This window comes from Bos grunniens, chromosome 4 (assembly GCF_055505025.1).
Source record: "Bos grunniens cultivar Pamir isolate PY7600 chromosome 4, Bosgru_T2T1.0, whole genome shotgun sequence".
Taxonomy (NCBI): domain Eukaryota; kingdom Metazoa; phylum Chordata; class Mammalia; order Artiodactyla; family Bovidae; genus Bos; species Bos grunniens.
Genome location: NC_141168.1, coordinates 14315794 through 14336727, shown reverse-complemented (window position 1 = coordinate 14336727; position 20934 = coordinate 14315794). Strand labels below are relative to the sequence as shown.

The 20934-nt window shown below is 42.8% G+C and overlaps 1 long non-coding RNA gene across 3 annotated transcripts in view; it reads right to left on the bottom strand.

Moving 5' to 3' along the window:
* Positions 1-253: 253 nt before the first annotated feature.
* The window catches only part of LOC147373634 (uncharacterized), a 30591-nt gene continuing 9910 nt past the window's right edge, over positions 254-20934 (bottom strand). Inside the window, exons 3-4 of one of the 3 annotated variants that reach the window (XR_015163129.1) lie at positions 11170-11301; positions 254-1861 (exon numbers count right to left, since the gene is read on the bottom strand). This is a non-coding gene — a long non-coding RNA (uncharacterized LOC147373634). Of the gene's footprint in view, positions 1862-2843; positions 4100-11169; positions 11302-14082; positions 19753-20934 lie in introns of those variants that run through there. The other 2 variants (XR_015163128.1, XR_015163126.1) reach the window with 2 other exon arrangements.

Here is a 20934-nt window from a genome sequence, read left to right as displayed (position 1 = left end):
AATGAATTGAACTTTGATGATTATTTTTACCCAACTATTTAGATTAAACAAAGAAGGGTTGACTTGAGAGCTCTCATCCATAAGTACTATAATTAAAGTCAAAAGAATTTTATTTGGAATTTTAAATAAAAATTAATCAATGTTAGATTCTTAATCTGAGATTGCTTAGATATTTAGCTTAAATGACCTAGAGATGTTACACTTAAATTTTAATTTTAGCCAAAGTATTCCTTTTAAAAACTGAAAGAGTATTTGTAATCAAATTGAGACATTGGCTTTGTCATTTTATTATTGATGTTTTAAAATGTTTTCTTTTTTAAACCTTTATTTATTGTATGACTTCTGATGTTCCATTGGACCCTGTGGCAGGAAGGGAAATGAAATAGGGAGTGGATATTTAGACTTGATCACAGCGTACAGAATAAATTTGGGATTTGTTTAATTGTTGCAATGTCAGGACATATATGTGCAGTTTTCTTAAGTATACCAGAGGAGCAATGGTTGGATTTGGGGAGAGTAACTGACATGTTTCTGTCTTTTCATCTCCCCTTAAATTCAGTCTTCTAGGACAATGCTTTATTTGATATTCCCCATGTTTGGGAATTTGATAAGGTAATTCTCCTATTCTAATCTTTTTATTCCTTGCTGAATCTACTCTATGGGAAGAGAAATAGATAATCTTATTTAACTTCTTTTTCTACTTTAGTCTCTCATCTCCTTGCCTTCTTCTTGCTGGCTGTCTACACAAGAGACAGATGTTTTGGTGTTTCCTCAACATGCACGAAGAATAGCAAAGAACTTTCTTATCCATACAGGGTCATGCTGTAGTTCAGAGGAGAGAGAAAATGAGTTAAGTTCCTATTCAGCATAGTGTAAACCAATCCTTTTGATTTCACATCTGAGCCCTGTTATTACCAATATCAAAACTGATATTATTATCTTTGCCGGACTCCAATGTCTGACTCTCAGGTGGTTCCATCTTAGGCCCTAAGACAGTATTATTCATTGCCCCTCTAACATCAAGAAATCGTAATACCCATATGTCCTGTACTTAGTGAAACAACACAAAATCCCCTTATGTTTTCAGTCAGTTCAGTCGCTCAGTCGTGTCCGACTCTTTGTGACCCCATGGACTGCAGCATGCCAGGCCTCCCTGTCCATCACCAACCCCAAGAACTTGTTTAAACTCATGTCCATCGAGTTGGTGATGCCATCCAACCATCTTATCCTTTGTCGTCCCCTTCTCCTCGTGCCCTCAATCTTTCCCAGCATCAGGGTCTTTTCCAATGAGTCAGTTCTTTACATCAGGTGGCGAAAGTATTGGAGTTTCAGCTTCAGCATCAGTCTTTCCAATGAATATTCAGGACTGATTTCCTTTAGGGTAGACTGGTTGGATCTCCTTGCAGTCCAACGGACTCTCAAGAGTCTTCTCCATCACCACGGTTCAAAAGCATCAATTCTGCGTTCAGCTTAGAGAGAGCATATTTGTGCTGCTTCTGCCCACTGGCCACTAAGAGGCGCTGTGGCGTCGTTGTCATCTAGTGTCTATGGTGGTGTTGCCAGAAAGGATGTCATTAAAACCAGAGGGTTGGATTTAGAATTAGGGAGTTGCAGATGTCTTGAGTAAAGGCTGAGAGTGAAGGAACTAGAGACCAACCCTTCTTCCTCTGTTGTGTAGGTGGGTTTTGCTCTGACCGGACCTCTGAGTGCTCACTCGCTTCAGTCGTGTCCGACTCTGCGACCCCACGGACTGCAGCCCAGCGGGCTGTGAATGACAGGTGCACCCGAACAGTGGGTATTTCTCTGAATTTGCTGAAGTCGTGGCTGCACAAGGAACTGGGGGTGCGGTGGCTTGCAGGTTCTGGGTTGGGGAAAGCAGAGAAGCAGTTTGAGTGTCAGAGCAGCCCAGCCTAGCGAGGCAGAGCTCAAGCCACCCGCTCTGCTGAACTTAGAGGGCAGGGCTGGGAGAAGGGCAAGTGCTAACCCGGCCCTCATCAGGGGACCCTGGCCCCGGGAAGCTGACAACCACAGGGGCACCACTGGCAAACCCATGTGTCAGGCAGGGACTGGGTGGATCCGGGAACAGAATTTCTGCAGGGAGATACGTAATGGAGTTTTGCCATTCACTCCAGATTCATGTGTCCCTTTGAAGCAGATGAAACCTGGCAGAAATGAGAATTTTTTTGTCTGGGCTACCTTGGTCTCATTTCAAGTTCTTTCTGTGGGACTGCGTCAGTCTCCTCTCTGTATCTCCTATCTAGCCTATGTGGCCTCTTTCAACCAGGATCCCCATGTACTGTGATTGATTACATTCCTGTTGCTGTTCTAACAAATTACCATACATTTTGTAGCTTAAAACAATGCAAGTTTATTGTCTGATGGTTTTGAAGGTCAAAAGTCCAAAATGAGTCTGTGCCGTGCTTAGTCGCTCATCTGTGTCCGACTCTGTGTGACCCCATGGACTGTAGCCCGCCAGGCTCCTCTGTCCATGGAATTCTCGGGGCAAGAATACTTGAGGAGGTTGCCATGCCCTCCTCCAGGGGATCTTCCCAAGCCAGGGATCAAACCCAGGTCTCCTGGATTATAGTCAGATTCTTTACCAGCTGAGCTACCAGGGAAGCACCAAAATGGGTCTAAGTGGGTTAGAATCAAGGTGTCAGCAGGGCTGCCTTCCTTCTGGAGGCTGGAGGGGAGCATTTGTTTTCTTGCCTTTCTCAGCTTCTAGAGGCCACAGGATTTCTTGGCTCGTGGGTGTTTCCATCTTCAAAGCCAACAAGGACAGATCAAGTCTCTTCTCATGCTGCATCACTGTGACCCTTACTCTTCTTCCTTCTTTTTCCACATTTTACAGTCTTTGTGATTACATTGGGCCCATCTGAAAAATCCAGGCTTGTCTCCCTACATTAAAGTCAGCTGATTAGCAACCTTAATTCCATTGAGAACCTGGATTCCTTCCCCTGTGTTACATAATATAACATATCCACAGTTCCAGGGAGCAGGCATTGAAATCTTTGGGGACCCATCTTTCTGTTTACCATACCCTAGGTACAGGTAACAAGGAAGGAACAAACAATGATCCCTTATAAAAATATAATAATGGCCTCAGTTTTATGTTTAGGATCCAACATAGACCAAAGGGATGGACTCTGCAAGGGGAACAGGTACCTCTGGTAACATAATTTAGCCTGTAGACTCTCTGCTCTTTAAAATTAACATGTGCATCTTCAATCTCTCCCAGTGGCTCAGTGTTAAAGAATCTGCTTGCAATGACCCAGATTTGATCCCTGGGTGGGGAAGATCCCCTGGAGAAGGGGATCTCAATCCACTCCAGTATTCTTGCCTGGGAAATCCCATGGATAGAGGATCCCTATGGAGGCACAGTCCATGAGGTTGCAAAGAGTTGGGCATGACTGAGTGACTAACGCTCCTTGGTTCAAAAGACTTAGTAGTGCATCTCTGTGTTAATCACAAAATAAAGATTGAACTTGTCCTTCTTCTTGGTTAACAAATAACTCACTTGAACAACCCAGTAAACAGAGCCTTGCTTCTCTCAGCTTTCTGTAACCTCAACCATGTGGGGAAGTAGGTTTGTGGCACCAAACCCCTTTTATAGGCAAAAGGTGAAATGTTAATGTAAAGACATTGAGTTTTTCCAGAAATAAGGATAGCATATAAATCAATGCTAGAGAATTTTATTTGCAAAGAGAACATGAAAATCCTCTGCTTATTTCATGGCGGGGATAGAGACATATGGGAAATTCTATGCTAGGAGTTTTGAGAATTTAATAGAACTTGAGGATATATAAACTCAGAAAGATCTTTCACTGCAAAAAGAGATTTCAAATGGAATCAGTTCTCAGGGCATCAGTTCAGCCCTTGAAGCCCTAAAAAGGCAGTTGCTATTCTTGTTTATCCTGGAGCACTCAGAGCCAAACTCCTAACCGATGGATGAGTTTGAGTGTGATATGACCAGGGTCATCTCACCACTGGTGACAGGAATTCAAGGGTTCATGGAGGAGCTGGATTGCGATGAGACAACGAATTCATCTTTAAGTTCTTGTAGTTTGAGATTCAAGTGGAAATATTGGGTTGGCAAGCTCTAGATAAGAGAGAGTATAGAGAAGGCATTATGAATTGATGCTACCAAAATAAATCTGTGGGAACCTCTATCTCATATCAATTATAATTGAGTTCAGTCCTGCCTGATTCATCTGCCGGAGATGCGGCCTTCTCTGAAGGGAGCTGCCGAGTGGGGAGTGGTAGCTCGTTCAGTGATGTCACTGACAGACACATCTTGCCAGGACAAGTGGTCCCGAACACACTTCTCTTCTCATGCTCACAAGGGCCTGATCTGGGTAATTCCCCACCATTCTCATCCTGCCATGGGCACCCGAGCCCTCTGCTCTATGGTCCTTTGTCTCTTGGGGGTAGGTGAGTCCTCAGAACATGCCCCATCCTCCTGTTGGTTTGCCCTATTGTGACTCCCATATTTTTCTTATTCTGTTTCCAAATTCTTTCACAGGAACCACAGATGCTAACCTAGGAGTCACCCAGACCCCTAGGCATGAGGTGACAGAAAAGGGACAGGCAGTCACTCTGAGTTGTGAGCTGATTAAAAGCCACACTGCCCTTTATTGGTACAGACAGACCTCGGTGCGGGGACTGGAGTTTCTGGCTTACTTCAGCAACCAAGCTCCTATTGATGAGTCGGGGATGCCCAAGGACCGATTCTCAGCTAAAATGCCTAACGCGTCGTTCTCCACTCTGAAGATCCAGCCCACAGATCCTGGGGACTCGGCCACATACCTCTGTGCCAGCAGCAAAGACACAGTGCTAAAGAGTCGCCCCGTCCCGAGCAGAAAACCTCTGCTTCCCCTTCCGGTTCTGCTCCCAGCCCTCTAAGTCATCCCTACTTCTCTTTCACCAAGAGAAGTGAGTGGGTTTGGGGCTTAACAAGAACAGAAAATAAGGTATCAACATAGACGATCTTGTATAGGAAATCCTGTAGGAATGGGATTCAGGGATTGCTCTGAAATTGTCAATGGGCTCAAAATTCATCCCTCATATAAGATAAGCCTTAATTACTCAGATCATAGAATTTCCTGCCTTCCTGCACTTGCCACCCCCATCTGAATGGAAGAAGCTCCAGATAATGGCTGTTCAGCATTCTCCATTCTTTTTCAACTCTAAGTTGTTAACAGAATCCTGCCCCACCACAACACAAGTTGGTTTTTTTTTTTTAATAGTATCCTCTTTATTGTGATTATGTGATTATACATCCCATTCTAATGATAATATCAACTTAACATATACAGGGCTTTTTCAACACATTTAAGGTAAAGTAAACAACTTAATTCAGTGGGTGTAAGTTGCCACTCCTTGAATCTAGGTATTTATTTATCTCTCTCCTGCCTAGGAGAGATATTGATATTGAAATAAAACCACTCAATATCACAGCAATCCAAGTCTATGCCCCAATCAGTAATGCTGAAGAAGCTGAAGTTAAATGGTTCTATGAAGACCTACAAGACCTTCTGGAACTAACACCCCAAAAAGATGTCCTTTTCATTATAGGGGACTAGAATGCAAAAGGAGGAAGTCAAGATATACCTGGAGTGACAGGCAAATTTGGCCTTGGAGTACAGAATGAAGCAGGGCAAAGATTAATAGAGTTTTGCCAAGAGAACACATTAGTCATAGCAAACACCCTCTTCCAACAACACAAGAGATGACTCTGTATGAGGACATCACCAGATGGTCAATACTGAAATCAGACTGATTATATTCCTTGCAGCCAAAGATGGAGAAAGTGAAAGTGAGAGTGAAGTCGCTCAGTCATGCCCGACTCTTTGCGACCCCATGGATAGTAGCCTGCACCAAGTTCCTCCGTCCATGGGATTTTCAAGGCAAGAGTACTGGAGTGGGTTGCCATTTCCTTCTCCAGGGAATCTTCCCAACCCAGGGATTGAACCCAGGTCTCTCACATTGTAGACAGATGCTTTACCATCTGAGCCACCAAGGAAGTCCAAAGATGGAGAAGCTCTATACAATCAGCAAAAAGAAGACCAGGAGCTGACTGTGGCTCAGATCATGAACTCCTTATTGCCAAATTCAGACTTAAGTTGAAGAAAGTAGGGAAAACAACTAGACCATTCAGGTATGACCTAAATAAAATCCCTTACAATTATACAGTGGAAGTGAGAAATAGATTCAAGGGATTAGATCTGATAGAGTACCTGAAGAACTATGGTCGGAGGTTCATGATGTTGTATAGGAGGCAGGAATCAAGACCATTCCCAAGAAAAAGAAATGTAAAAAGGCAAAATGGTTGTCTGAGGAGGCCTTACAAATAGCTGTGAAAAGAAGAGAAGCAAAAAGCAAAGGAGAAAAGGAAAGGTATACCCATTTGAATACAGAGTTCCAAAGAATAGCAAGGAGAGATAAGAAAGCCTCCTTCCGTCATCAATGCAAAGAAATAGAGGAAAACAATAGAATGGGAGAAACTAGAGATCTCATCAAGAAAATTAGAGAAACCAAGGGAATATTTCATGCAAAGATGGGCTCAATAAAGGACAGAAATAGTATGGACCTAACAGGAACAGAAGATATTAAGAAGAGGTGGCAAGAATACACAGAAGAACTGTACAAAAAAGATCATGACCCAGATAATCACGATGGTGTGATCACTCAGCTAGAGCCAGACATCCTGGAATGCAAAGTCAAGTGGGCCTTAGGAAGCATCACTATGAACAAAGCTAGTGGAGGTGATGGAATTCCAGTTGAGCTATTTCAAATCCTAAAAGATGATGCTGTGAAAGTGCTGCACTCAATATGCCAGCAAATTTGGAAAACTCAGCAGTGGCCACAGGACTGGAAAAAGTCAGTTTTCATTCCAATCCCAAAGAAAGGCAATGCCAAAGAATGCTCAAACTACCACACAATTGCACTCATCTCACACGCTAGTAAAGTAATGCTCAAAATTCTCCAAGCCAGGCTTCAATAGTACTTGACAGAGAACTTCCAGATGTTCAAGCTGGATTTAGAAAAGACAGAATAACCAGAGATCAAATTGCCAACATCTGTTGGATGATAGAAAAAGCAAGAGAGTTCCAGAAAAACATCTATTTCTGCTTTATTGACTATACCAAAGCCTTTGACTGTGTGGATCACAAAAAACTGTGGAAAATTCTTGAAGGGATGGGAATACCAGACCACCTGACCTGCCTCTTGAGAAATCTGTATGCAGGTTAAGAAGCAACAGTTAGAACTGGACATGGAATGATAGACTGGCTTCAAATCGGAAAAGGAGTACATCAAGGCTGTATATTGTCATCCTGCTTATTTAACTTATATGCAGAGTACATCATGAGAAATGCTGGACTGGATGAAGCACAAGCTGGAATCAAGATTGCTGGGAGAAATATCAATAATCTCAGATATGCAGATGGCAGAAAGTGAAGAACTAAAGAGTCTCTTGATGAAAGTGAGAGAGGAGAGTGGAAAAATTGGCTTAAAACTCAACATTCAGAAAACTAAGATAATGGCATCTAGTCCCATCATTTTATTGAAAATAGATGGGAAAAGAATGAAACAGGGAGAGACTTTATTTTTGGGGGCTCCAAAATCACTGCAGATGGTGACTGTACCCATGAAATAGAAGACGCTTGCTCCTTGGAAGAAAAGTTATGACCAACCTAGACAGGGTATTAAAAAGCAAAGATTCAAAAAAAAAAAAGCAAAGATTCAATGCAATCCCTATCAAGCTACCAACAGTATTTTTCACAGAACTAGAACAAATAATTTCACAATTTGTATGGAAATAAAAAAAAACCTCAAATAGTCAAAGCAATCTTGACAAAGAAGAATGGAACTGGAGGAATCAACTTGCCTGACTTCAGGCTATATTACAAAGCTACAGTCATCAAGCAATATGGTACTGGCACAAAGACAGAAATATAGATCAATGGAATAAAATAGAAAGCCCAGAGATAAATCCATGCACCTAAGGACACCTTATCTTTGACAAAGGAGGCAAGAATATACAATGGAGAAAAGACAATCTCTTTAGCAAGTGGTGCTGGGAAAACTGGTCAACCACTTGTAAAAGAATGAAACTCTAACACTTCCTAACACCATACACAAAAATAAATTCAAAATAGATTAAAGATCTAAATGTAAGACCAGAAACTATAAAACTCCTAGAAGAAAACATAGGCAAAACACTCTCCAACATAAATCACAGCAGGATCCACTATGATCCACCTCCAGGGTAATGGAAATAAAAGCAAAAATAAACAAATAGGACCTAATTAAACTTAAAAGCTTTTGCACAATGAAGAAAACTATAAGCAAGGTGAAAAGACACCTTCAGAATGGGAGAAAATAATAGCAAATTAAACAACTGACAAAGAATTAATCTCAAAAATATACAAGCAGCTCAATTCCAGAAAAATAAACGACCCAATCAAAAAACGGGCCAAAGAACTAAATAGACATTTCTCCAAAGAAGACATACAGATGGCTAACAAGCACATGAAAAGATGCTCAACATCACTCATTATCAGAGAAATGCAAATCAAAACCACAATGAGGTACCATTTCACACCAGTTAGAATGGCTGCCATCCAAAAATCTACAAACAATAAATGCTGGAGAGGGTGTGGAGAAAAGGAAACCCTCTTACACTGTTGGTGGGAATGCAAACTAGTACAGCCACTATGGAGAACAGTGTGGAGATTCCTTAAAAACCTGGAAATAGAACTGCCTTATGACCCAGCAATCCCACTGCTGGGCATACACACTGAGGAAACCAGAATTGAAAGAGACACATGTACCCCAATGTTCATCGCAGCACTGTTTATAATAGCCAGGACATGGAAGCAACCTAGATGCCCATCAGCAGATGAATGGATAAGAAAGCAGTGGTACATATACACAATGGAGTATTACTCAGCCATCAAAAAGAATACATTTGAATCAGTTATAATGAGGTGGATGAAACTGGAGCCTATTATACAGAGTGAAGTAAGCCAGAAAGAAAAACACCAATACAGTATACTAACACATATATATATGGAATTTAGAAAGTTAGTAATGATAACCCTATAATTAAAACAGCAAAAGAGACACAGATGTACAGAACAGTCTTTTGGACTCTGTGGGAGAGGGCGAGGGTGGGATAATTTGATAGAATACATTGAAACATGTATATTATTATATGTGAAATGGATCACCAGTCCAGGTTCGATGCATGGGACAGGGTGCTCGGGACTGGTGCACTGGGGTGACCCAGAGGGATGGGATGGGGAGGGAGGTGGGAAGGGGTTCAGGATGGGGAACACATGTACACCCATGGCTGATTCATATCAATGTATGGTAAAACCACTACAATATTGTAAAGTAATTAGCCTCCAATTAAAATGAATAAATTTATTAAAAAATAAAATAAAAATAAATGGTGAAAAAATAAAAAGCAGGGACATTACTTTGCCAACAAAGGTCTGTCTAGTCAAAGCTACAGTTTTTCCAGTAGTCATGTATGGATGTGAGAGTTGGACTGCAAAGAAAGCTGAGCACCAAAGAAATCGTGCTTTTGAACTGTGATGTTGGAGAAGACTCTTGAGAGTTCCTTGGAAAACAAGGAGATCCAACCAGTCCATCCTAAATGAAATCAGTCCTGAATATTCATTGGAAGAACTGATGCTGAAGCTGAAACTCCAATACTTTGGCCACGTGATGCAAAGAACTGATTCATTTGAAAAGCCCCTGATGCTGGGAAAGATTGAAGGCAGGAGGAGAAGGGAATGACAGAAGTTTAGATGGTTGGATGGCATTACTGACTCAATGGACGTGAGTTTGAGTAAGCTCTGGGAGTTGGTGATGGACAGGGAAGCTTGGAGTGCTTCAGTCCATGCGGTCACAAAGAGTCAGACACAACTGAGTGAGTGAACTGAAATGAACCTAAGTCCTGCCTAAGGAGAGTGCAGGCCTGACCTAGAGCAGAAGACAGAGGCCAATGCCAGCTGAAGGCTTGTGTGGGATTCAGAATACCAATGCTGCCTCTTCAGCTATCTGTTTGGGAGCAGTAACTGAACTCCTTTGAAGAAAAACTATGAAAAAACTAGACAGCATATTAAAAAGCAGAGACATCACTTTGAGGACCAAGGTTTGTCTAGTCAAAGCTATGGTTTTTTCCAGTAGTCATGTACAGATGTGAGAGTTGGACCATAAAGAAGGCTGAGTACCGAGAATTGATGCTTTCAAACTGTGGTGCTGGAAAAGACTTTTGAGAGTCCCTTGGACAGTATGGAGATCAAACCAGTCAATCCTAAAGGAAATCAACACTGACTATTCATTGGAAAGACTGTTATTAAAGCTAAAGCTCCAATACTTTGGCCACCTGATGGGAAGCGATGACTCATTGGGAAAGACTGAAGGCATGAGGAGAAGAGGGTGACAGAGTATGAGATGGTTGATGGCATCACTGACTCAATGGACATGAGCTTAAGTAAACTCTGGGCAATAGTGAAGGACAGGGAAGCCTGGCAGGCCGCCGTTCATGGTGTTGCAGAATTGGACACGATTTAGTGACTGGAGAACAACAACAAAGTGGACTCCACATTGGGATATCTAAGTCTGCAGACCTGTCCAGTCTAACTTTGCTCTCTTTTTCCTTGATCACATGTCTTTAAGACCTGAATCTCTATTTTTCTTCTGATTTATGCAGAGATATCTACATAATATTGGCAATCCATTCTGAATGGTTATAATTACTCTCTTCCAAGTTCTTTTTTTAACATCCAGATCCCTTCTCAGCCCCTCTGAGGACATCTTTGGCAACTGATGCAAAGAATGCGTGTATTTTGAGTGCCTGAGGCAATTCAGGTTTATAGAGTTAAGAAGCAAATTCCACTTGCAGTTGTCCTGGGCTTGCCATTCAGGGGCCCTAACTTTCAAGATGGAAACTTGGTTTCTATTGTGTTTACACCAAGAGGTATAATCTGCTTTTGTGTTTGATTTTAGCACCATCTTTGTCCTCCTGGCTACTTCCCACTGCTTCTGGATCATTTTTCTCCCTCTTGCTTTAAAACCCAGCTCCTTCCACACACCCGACATGGGCATGTTCCCCTTCATCACTGTTGCAGTCGCTCCATTCCCATCAGGCCTCACCTTCTCATTCCGTGCCCCCACGATTAATCCTGTGACCATCTTGGTGATGTCATTGTCGTGTAGACTGCTTACACATGGTTTTGGTTTCTTAGTTTCTTGGCCTCCTCCTTCAGATGGTGTTTTGCCTCCAGTCTTTTTCAGGTGCAGGTCCATGTTGACAGAGCATATAATAAACAGCACATAAGTTCCTGCCAAATTTTCTGCTTCAAACATCTATGCTCCTACCTTTACCTCCTTTCTTTCCATCTCATGAACTCTGGTTCCATTCCTCCTATCATCCCATCCACTGAACCTCAACCCCTAAATCCAACAGATATGAAACTCCCATGTTCGTAATTCTCACATTGTTTAAAACAGAGTTCAAGGTTTAGGGCTGTAATTTCAACCCCGGTTAAATCTAATGGATTAAAATATCTGTTTGAGATACTTCTTTTAAAAAATTATTCAGTTATTTATTATGGTTATGCTGGGTCTTGGTTGCTGCTATCAATAAGAAAATGGATGAATAAACTCTTGGAAATTCATCCAATTATTTTATATTAAACCAAATGTAAATAAACTAAATCTATTGGATAAAATAGATAAGTACATAAAACAAATTTTAGAAATGCAAGTCCAATATAGCACCACTTGATATCATTTTAAACACAGGTAAAAGAGCACTCTTTATTGGCAAGATCATTTACTAAATATGTCACCATGGACAATTACTTCATCTTTCATTATTTCAGATTTCTCATCTTAGAAGCAGGAATAATAATTATAAATACATTATGGTATTTTTGAAAGGCAATTTATGAAAAACACTTAAAATGATGGCTGAAACTTTCAAGCTTTCAATACATATACCCATTTATTTTCATTATTGTGCTTGATAAAATCCATATGTAGTAAAAGTATAAAAGCAAGAGAGGAAATAGACTCACCAAACTCAGACTAATTGTTACATCTCAGAAGGAAAGAAAAGACCAAGAAGAGATAGTAAAGAGCAACTTACTTGATTTGCTGTATTTTTCTCTAATTTAAAAAAATTAAAAACTAACTGGTCAAATGTTTAAATTTGTTCAAATTCCATGATTAGAGATTTAGTGCATTAAGAGTTGAAGAGATTATGGTCTGCACAATTTCTGCTGGTGTATCAAATCTTAATATTTCTAAGGTCTCCGAGTCACTCCCAAGTGTGGTCTTTAGCTCTTACCAAGGCTAATCCACTAGTCCTTGGTCATTCCTGGACCCATAAGTTCAAATTCAACAATATTCCTTCCCCCAAAATGTAATACTAGTTGCTTCACATATAGAAAGAATGTGTCATTTTAATCTTCCAAGTAGATTGTTATAATTATGTGTTAATTACATCCAGCAGATTTATTTGGGGTTATTAACAGTTCTGGAGAAGGCAATGGCACCCCACTCCAGTACTCTTGCCTGGAAAATCCCACGGACAGAGGAGCCTGGTAGGCTGCAGTCCATGGGGTCGCTGGGAGTTGGACACGACTGAGCGACTTCACTTTCACTTTTCACTTTCATGCATTGGAGAAGGAAATGGCAACCCACTCCGGTGTTCTTGCCTGGAGAATCCCAGGGACGGGGGAGCCTGGTGGGTTGCAGTCTATGGGGTCGCACAGAGTCGGACACGACTGAAGCGACTTAGCAGCAGCAGTAGCAGCAACAGTTCTATTCTCAACCCTGTTCCCCAGTTCAAATGCAGAAGATGGGTTTTGGATGATCCAGTTGCAGGCTAGGGTTTTTCCATTAAATATAGAGCTATACAATGGCAGCTACTCTTGGCTGGATATTTTCTGAGATCCCGGTTGATTACAACCTCCCCATTCTTGGTCAAAGATTAAAAAATTCAAGATCAAGCTTGATATTGAGTCTTCAGACAATGAAAAGAAACTCACAGAAATAGCCTTTTTAGGTGGATCATCATGGAAAAATCTATATTTCCAAGGTTCTTCTTGAAATCAGAGTGAACGATCAGTAACTAATGAAGTTTCAGACAGAAATAATTTAGAGTATGTGATAATAAGCATGACTGGCCAGGCCCTGTCTCCTGAAGGAAAAATGAATGGGGAAGACTTTTAAGGAGAAATGGAATAGATCACATGCACAGAGAAATCCCAAATTATCCAACATAATTATTGCAAAAGGTTAGAGAACACTTAAAAGAGCACTTGTGCCTGAAACATTGTCACAGGGAATTTAAAATTGCTAAGAGAATGGATGAGACATTACAGTGGTTTGAAGTCATTCTTCATTCTTACCATCAGGATAGGAAGAGAGCAACATTTACAGTAGAAAGTTCTTATATGCTTCTTCCAAAGTGATGGGCATTCCACTAGATGCTGAACACATTCCGTTAGTACCCCATATTACAGACAAGGGAACTAAAGAAGAAAACTTGTATGTAATTTTCCAAAAGTCAGCTAAAAAATGGTGGGAAAGGATCCAAACACAAGAAATTTGAGACCAGATTCTTTTTAATCATTTGCAAACCACTAATAAACAAAATTAAAAGTATAGGTTCACTAAACTGGAGAAAGAAAGATACATCTTTAGGAAAAGTGCTAAAATCTTAGGAGGCTCAGTGTTCTTATGTGGAAGGGAAAGGCAGCCTCCAGTCAGGAGAGACAGATGTTAAAGGGGAGGGGGAGTGCACTTGGGCTCAACTGCTCTCAAAGTTATTAGAAAAGACAGAACTGTTTTCTTAGCTGTTACCAAAGTTGACAAGATAACTGGGCCCCCCAGAGCCCTTTGGGAAGATCCTCTGGAGAAGAACATGGCAACCTACTCCAGTATTCTTGCCTAGAGAATCCCTGTGGACAGAGGAGCCTGGTGGGTTGTGGTCCATGGGGTCACAAAGAGTGGGACACGACTGAGCTACTAAGCACACTCAAAGCCCCTGAGAAATGAAGGCACAATCTCAGAGGCCACAGGGAAGCTAGGAATGACTCTGAAAATCAACCTGATTGAAGGGCTAAGTACAATCTGGACAGTATTGACAGGGATTGAAGTGAAAATATTCACATTATCGTACAAACATTATCTATAGGCTATTTTAAAGGGTCATGCCTCATACACTTACAAAATTATGATTCCTATGAAAGGCTTAGGAAAATACAGGAGGTATTAAAGCAAAAGCATGCAAAACAAGAGAATGCCTTGTAGATGGGGTTGCTCAACAGAGGAAGTTGAAAATATGCAATATTTAATGGGGCTTGTTTTAGAAGACTCAGAGCTTAATTTCACATTTCTCACTAGGGAAGATAGCAGAGATAAAATCTAGAAGAACATATTAAAGAGCTTATGATTTGGGCCAGGATACAAACATAACATTAAAGAAGGTATTCAATTCCAGTGACTGCTGCTAACACCACTGTGTCTGAGGAACAACAGAATGAATTTTAAAGGCATTTCAAATTTTGACAACTTCGATTAAATCTTTCTTAAAGGGTTAGGTAATCACAGAGGGAAATAAAATGATTAAATTGGGATCTTTCTTGTAGAGATAAAATGTTGTAATGGAAATACTATTCAAATCCTGGAGCATTCCAGATTTGAAAAAAGAGTGTGAATTGATGAAAAAAAATTAATGACTTAGATTGTTGTTTTCTAGAATTTCATAATGGACGTAGTACTTAAGTTTGGGGCAACTTTGAGTATTGGCATTTAACCATTGGTAGCTCATCATGATGTCATTTTTTTTAAAAGATTTTTTTGGATGTGGACCATTTTTAAAGTCTTTATTGAATTTGTTACAATATTGCTTCTGTGTTATTTTCTGGTTGTTTGGCCTTGAAGCATGTGGGATCTTAGCTCCCTGGATAGCAATCAAACCCATACCCCCTGCATTGGAAGGTGAAGTCCTAACCACTGAGCCACCAGGGAAGTCCCTATGGTGTCATGTAAGTGTGTCATTGAACCTCTGTTTGGTCATAATGGGAAATGTAGCAGGAGAGATTGGAGAGGGAAAGGGAAATGGAGAGCTAATGCCCAGTGTTCCAGCCAGCCTGGCCTGTGAGTTTTTTAATTACTATACTGCTGTGGGCCATTTCATGTCCTCTGAGGCCCAGCTTAATTGCCCTCTGTAGCTCCAGGAGTAAATCCCAAAGAGCAGTAATTAATACTGGGGGGAGCCCCTTAAGAAGGTGGAAATAGAGTTGTCCTGCCACATGGCTCATCTCTAGACACAATGGTCGAGTTCAAGGTGTTGAGAGAACACGAATCTTGAGAGTCTTACGGGGAACATCTATTGCCCACTTTCGTCTCTGGGAGTTCCTGGAACAATATCCTAGCCCCTCTCCCGTCCCCTCCCTCTTCTCTTTGGTAACAGAACTGAGTTAATGATTAGAGATTTTTTAAAGGAGGAACTCAGCAGGCTCAGACCAAACCTTCCTACTTCTATCTTGTGTTTGTTTGTCTTTTGTCTGTAAGGAAGATGCTTTCTATTCTCCTGGCTCACAATTATGGTAAAATTAGTGAGCAGACTGTATTCAGTGGGGAAGACTGGCTGCTGGGGAAAAAGTAGTCAGGGGTATACATTCATCTCAGAGGATATGAGCTACTACTCGGCGACACATCTTAGCCCCACCTTTACTGGAGCCAATGCTGATGTTTGAATTTCAGTTTGACTTCAGTTTCTCTCTTTCTCAAGTGTTTTATCTGAGCAACAGGATTATTTTTGAACTTCTAAAACACGAACACAGATAACTCCCCATTGTCCATATACCAATGTAACAGCACAGTTCACCTTGCGTCTTGACAAAAGGTTCATTTCTAGTGATACTACCCAACTGGCCACCAGGAGATGCTGTGGTTCCACATTCCTTGGTGGCTTACTGGGAGAATTGCCTTATGGTGTGGGTTAGAGAGAAGCTCTAAATCTCATGGTCCCTGAATCATGAAACTGATTTGCAGACACTGAGCAGGTGTTGGAGACAGAAAGATAGGGATCAAAGACTTCTACAAACGGGTTAATACCCATAGTGAGCACAGACTTACAGGCAAGCCTGGGATGGACTGTGTAGTCCATGGGGTTGCAAAGAGTTGGACACGACTGAGTGACTTTCCCTTTCATTTCCATTTTATTTTCCTTCCATTTCACTTTCTGGGATGGTTGCCATGTAAAGGAGCCAGTGATACACGAAACGTTAACATCATGCAGTCCAAATTAATGTGTGTGTGTGTGTGTGAGAGAGAGAGAGACAAGTGCAGAAGAAACAGAAACAGTGTGCTTCCCATCCCCCTTATCCTCAACCCAAGTCTCATTAACCCACAGAGATGTGTGTTTAGGTGGGTCATAGGTAGATTGCAAAGAGTATGGACAGTATTCTGGTAGATGCCTCGTGATGCTGTAAATATTCTGTGGAACAAGAGGGATGAGCAGGGGACATCTCTGTGACTTCAAGAGATGTCCTCTTCATGGTTAAAGAAATGGCCTTAATGGAAAGGAAGATCTTGTTTTTCTGTAAGCTAATGCAGATCATCAAGCCAGCTCTCTACTAAATTACCAAAAAAATTTAGAAAATAAGTCCTCAAGGTCATTTCTCTCTGCTCCAGGGGGGCACCTCTTGAGCCTGTCAAGATGTGGGCAGAGAAGGAGATGGTTGGTAAATTTTTGTGTCCTGATAGAAGGAAAGCAAAACAGCTCCTGTGTCAGGACATAAGAGAAGCTGTTGGAATGGGCTTCCCTCTAAATCCAGCCTGCTTCCATCCTACCACTGCTGGGGGCTTTACGGCAGGGCCCCAAGGAGGACGGCCTGAACTGTGTTCTAAGTCAGAGGGGCCCTGAGCCTTCAGAAGTCCACAAGTAAGTCTGCATAAGCAGAAAATGTACCAGGGCCTGGGGTGACCCTAAGACTGATTTTTCTCTCCATAAGAGATTGGAGCACTTAGGAGGTAGCTGGCTCACTCATATTCTGAACTTGTTATAGGCTCACAGCTTCTCTGTTTCACAACATTTTGTATCTTATAGAAAAGTCCTGGACAGGAGTCAGAAAATCCACATGCTGAATGCTGTGTCCTGATTTGCAATGTTTTCTATTTGTCTCTGCTGTTATTGCCCCTCCTAAAGAATCTGCCTGTCAGTGCAGGAGACATGTTTTCGATCCCTGGATTGGGAAAATCCCCTGGCGAAGGAAACGGCAACCCACTCAATATTCTTGCTGGAAAATCCCATGGACAGAGGAGCCGCAGGCTGCAGTCCAAGGGATTGCAAGAGTCAGATATGACTTCTCAACTAAGCAACAGAAACAAAAAACCCTGTGTCCAGCTCTGCATTCTTCAACCTCAGGTTGCAAGATGCTCTCCTGAAGCAAGTAAACACTGGACCGGGGAGTGGGCACTGCTGATTCTATAAAACTAAGAAAGTTTATCATAATATTTCCAAGTAGTCAGTCATATGTTTCTCTCTGTCTCTTGACAGATTCCCAAGTTTGGGGAGTTGAGGAATATGTCTCTGTGCCAACAGCCAAGACATGGAGCTAACATGTTTCATTTCCTCTGTAAACAGAATCTTACTACTCTCCATACCCCCAAGAACTGGGTCATTTTCCAGAGTCTCATCCTCATCACCAGAAAGAGTTCATTTATGAGTATTGGTTGGCTTAGTACAAGGAGAGTCAAGTGTTAACCATCAAAGAACCTTTTAGAGCTTTGTTAGGGGTTGGAGAGGATTAGAATGAACTGAGAGTGCTTTATTGCAGTTCCTCAAAGAAGGCTGAAGCCCTCATTTTTCACTGCACAACCCACACCAGGACCTGCAGGATTAAGGCAATTCTGAGGAGTTGGACACGACTGAGCGACTGAACTGAACTGAACTGACTGAGGTTCATCAGAGGTAGCATGGCTTCCCTGGTGTCTCAGACAGTAAAGAAACTGCCTGCAATGCAGGAGACCCAGGTTCAATCCCTGGATTGGGAAGAACCCCTGGAGAAGGAAATGACAACCCACTCTAGTATTCTTGCCTGGAGAATTTCATAGACAGAGGAGCTTCACAGTCCACGGGGTCGCAAAGAGTCAGACACGACTGAGTGACTAACACTTTCTCTTTCTCTTTATGAGGTAAGATGGAGCCCCTTCATGGAAAAGGTGCAGACATACAGAGGCCCTGTGCTGCAGGCTGGGGATTATGCAGCATATGTCTCTAGCTTTTGCTGGGAATAAAATCTTCCCAAGCCAGTCTCTTTCCAAGGCTTCCATTTATGCCCCTTGGAGATGAGCAAGGAGAAGGCAATGGCACCCCACTCCAGTACTCTTGCCTGGAAACTCCCATGGACGGAGGAGCCTGGTAGGCTACAGTCCATGGGGTCGTGAAGAGTCGGACACGACTGAGCTTTCGCTTTCATGCATTGGAGAAGGAAATGGCAACCCACTCCAGCGTTCTTGCCTGGAGAATCCCAGGGATGGAGGAGCCTGGTAGGCTGCCGTCTACGGGGTCGCACAGAGTCGGACATGACTGAAGCAACTGAGCAGCAGAGATGATCATGGTGGCCAAGTACAAAAGCTTTGGGAGGAATCTGTGGCAAAGCTCTAACTTGGCAAGGATTTATTTTGATTTTCTATATCCAGGTGATAGGGAATGCCAGCCAGAGGCATGTTGAAGGTCTTAATATGTAAAGAGTAATTTACTGATGTCTGGAATTTGTGGTGCTGGTAGTACATTCAAGCAGAAACATTCAATGGACCGTTGACATATGACACATCAGAGAAGGCCAGAGGGGTGGGAACACCAGGGCTGGGAGAGGTGACAGCTGGGGAAGGTGCTTGGGAGCAGGGGAGGGGGTGCAGTCTGTGAATGAGCCAATACACCCTAGAAGAGTTGGGACCTGTTCAGTCGGTCTTTTGTAGAGAATGAACGTTCACCTTTGGAAGGAGGTCCCGTGAGCAGGGTCAGAATGCAGTGTCCCTGCCAGGTTGCTCTCTTGCCTTGCGGAGGACTCAGAAGCCCCGCCCTTCTGTTCACACTCACAAGAGCCCCTCTGGGTGAAGCTTCCTCCTGCTGGCACTGTCATGGCCACCAAGCTCCTCTGCTGTGTGGTCCTGTGTCTCCTGGGAGTAGGTAAGTCCCCAGAAATAATCTGCATTCTTGGATATTTTCCGTTATGATTCCAACCATGCTTCGTATTCTGTACCCAAACTCTGTCCTTCTCCACAGGGCCCACAGATGCTGGAGTCACCCAGACCCCTAGGCATGAGGTGACAGAAAAGGGACAGGCGGTCACTCTGAGTTGTGAGCCGATTAAAAGCCACGCTGCCCTTTTTTGGTACAGACAGACCTCGGTGCGGGGACTGGAGCTGCTGATTTATTTCAACAACCAAGCTTCTATCGACGAGTCGGGGATGCCCAAGGACCGATTCTCAGCTAAGATGCATAACGCGTCATTCTCCACTCTGAAGATCCAGCCCACAGATCCCGGGGACTCAGCCATGTACCTCTGTGCCAGCAGCAAAGACACAGTGCTACAGAGTTGCCCCGTCCCGAGCAGAAAACCTCTGTTTCCTCTTCCGGCTCAGCCCCTAGCATCATCAGCTGTCTTCTTAGGCTCCTCCCCTAGCAGCCCAGCGGTTCAGCTTTCTATGACCCTAGGGAAGGCAAGAATAGAATGAAACAACCCATCACATTAGGAAACATTTGGGGGGAAGGCAGTAGAAGGCTTGGTTTCTGGCATTTCTCACAACGTTTTCACAGAGGGTGACAGTTCATTTGATGTTGTCATTGTTCAGTCACTCAGTCATGTCTGACTCTTTGCGACCCCATGGATTGCAGCATGCCAGGCTTCCCTGTCCTTCACCATCTACCAGAGCCTGCTCAAACTCATGTCCATTGAGTTGGTGATGTCATCCAACCATCTCGTCCTCTGTCATCCCCTTCTCCTCCTCCTGACAGTCCATGGCTAAGGGTAAATGTCACCCACTGGGCCTTCAAGTGATTATATAACCAGCAGATAAACTCAGTTTGAAAGGGCTTCTACAAAATACTTGACTGGTGATCCTCGAAAGGGCTTCCCAGGTGGTTCTAGTGGTAAAGAACCTGCTTGCCAATGCAGAGGACATAAGAGTTGTGGGTTTGATCCCTACGTTGGGAAGATCCCCTGGAGAAGGGCATGGCAATCCACTCTGGTATTCTTGCTTGGAGAATCCCATGGACAGAGGAGCCTGATGGGCTACAGTCCATAGAGTCACACACAGTCGGACACGACTGACGTGACTGAGCATGCATGCGTGATTCTCAGAAGTGTCAAAATCATTCAAAACAAGAAAAGACTGAGAAACTCTCATGGCTTGAAGAAATCCAAGAAGACAGGTCATCTAAATGTTCTGTGGTGTCCTGGATTAGATCCTGGAACAGAACAGTAGAAAAAAAGAGGGAAATTGGAGTTTAGCCTGTAGCTGACTGGTGCGTATGTTAAATCCTTGGTTCTGAGCAAAGAATCATGCTTATGCATGACGTTTACAACAGGGGAAGTTGGATGAAAGGTAGAGAGGAACCATAGTATCTTTACAACTCGTAGGAAATAAGTTCTCCAGTGTTGGGTCTCCAGAGTCCCTGCTAAAGCAACAAGGGATGTTGCTATTAATTGTCCTGGTTCCCCAGGCTCAGCGCACTCAGACAGATCCAGACTCAGCTGCTGCTTCTTGGTCTCCGCTCCAGTGCTTCCTGAACATTGGGCAGGGCAATGTAGGCTGAGCAGAAGCCTGCAATGCAGAAGTCCACCACCAGGGCTGGCCCACCGCTTCTTGGAGGCTCCCCTTCTGTCTCCTCTG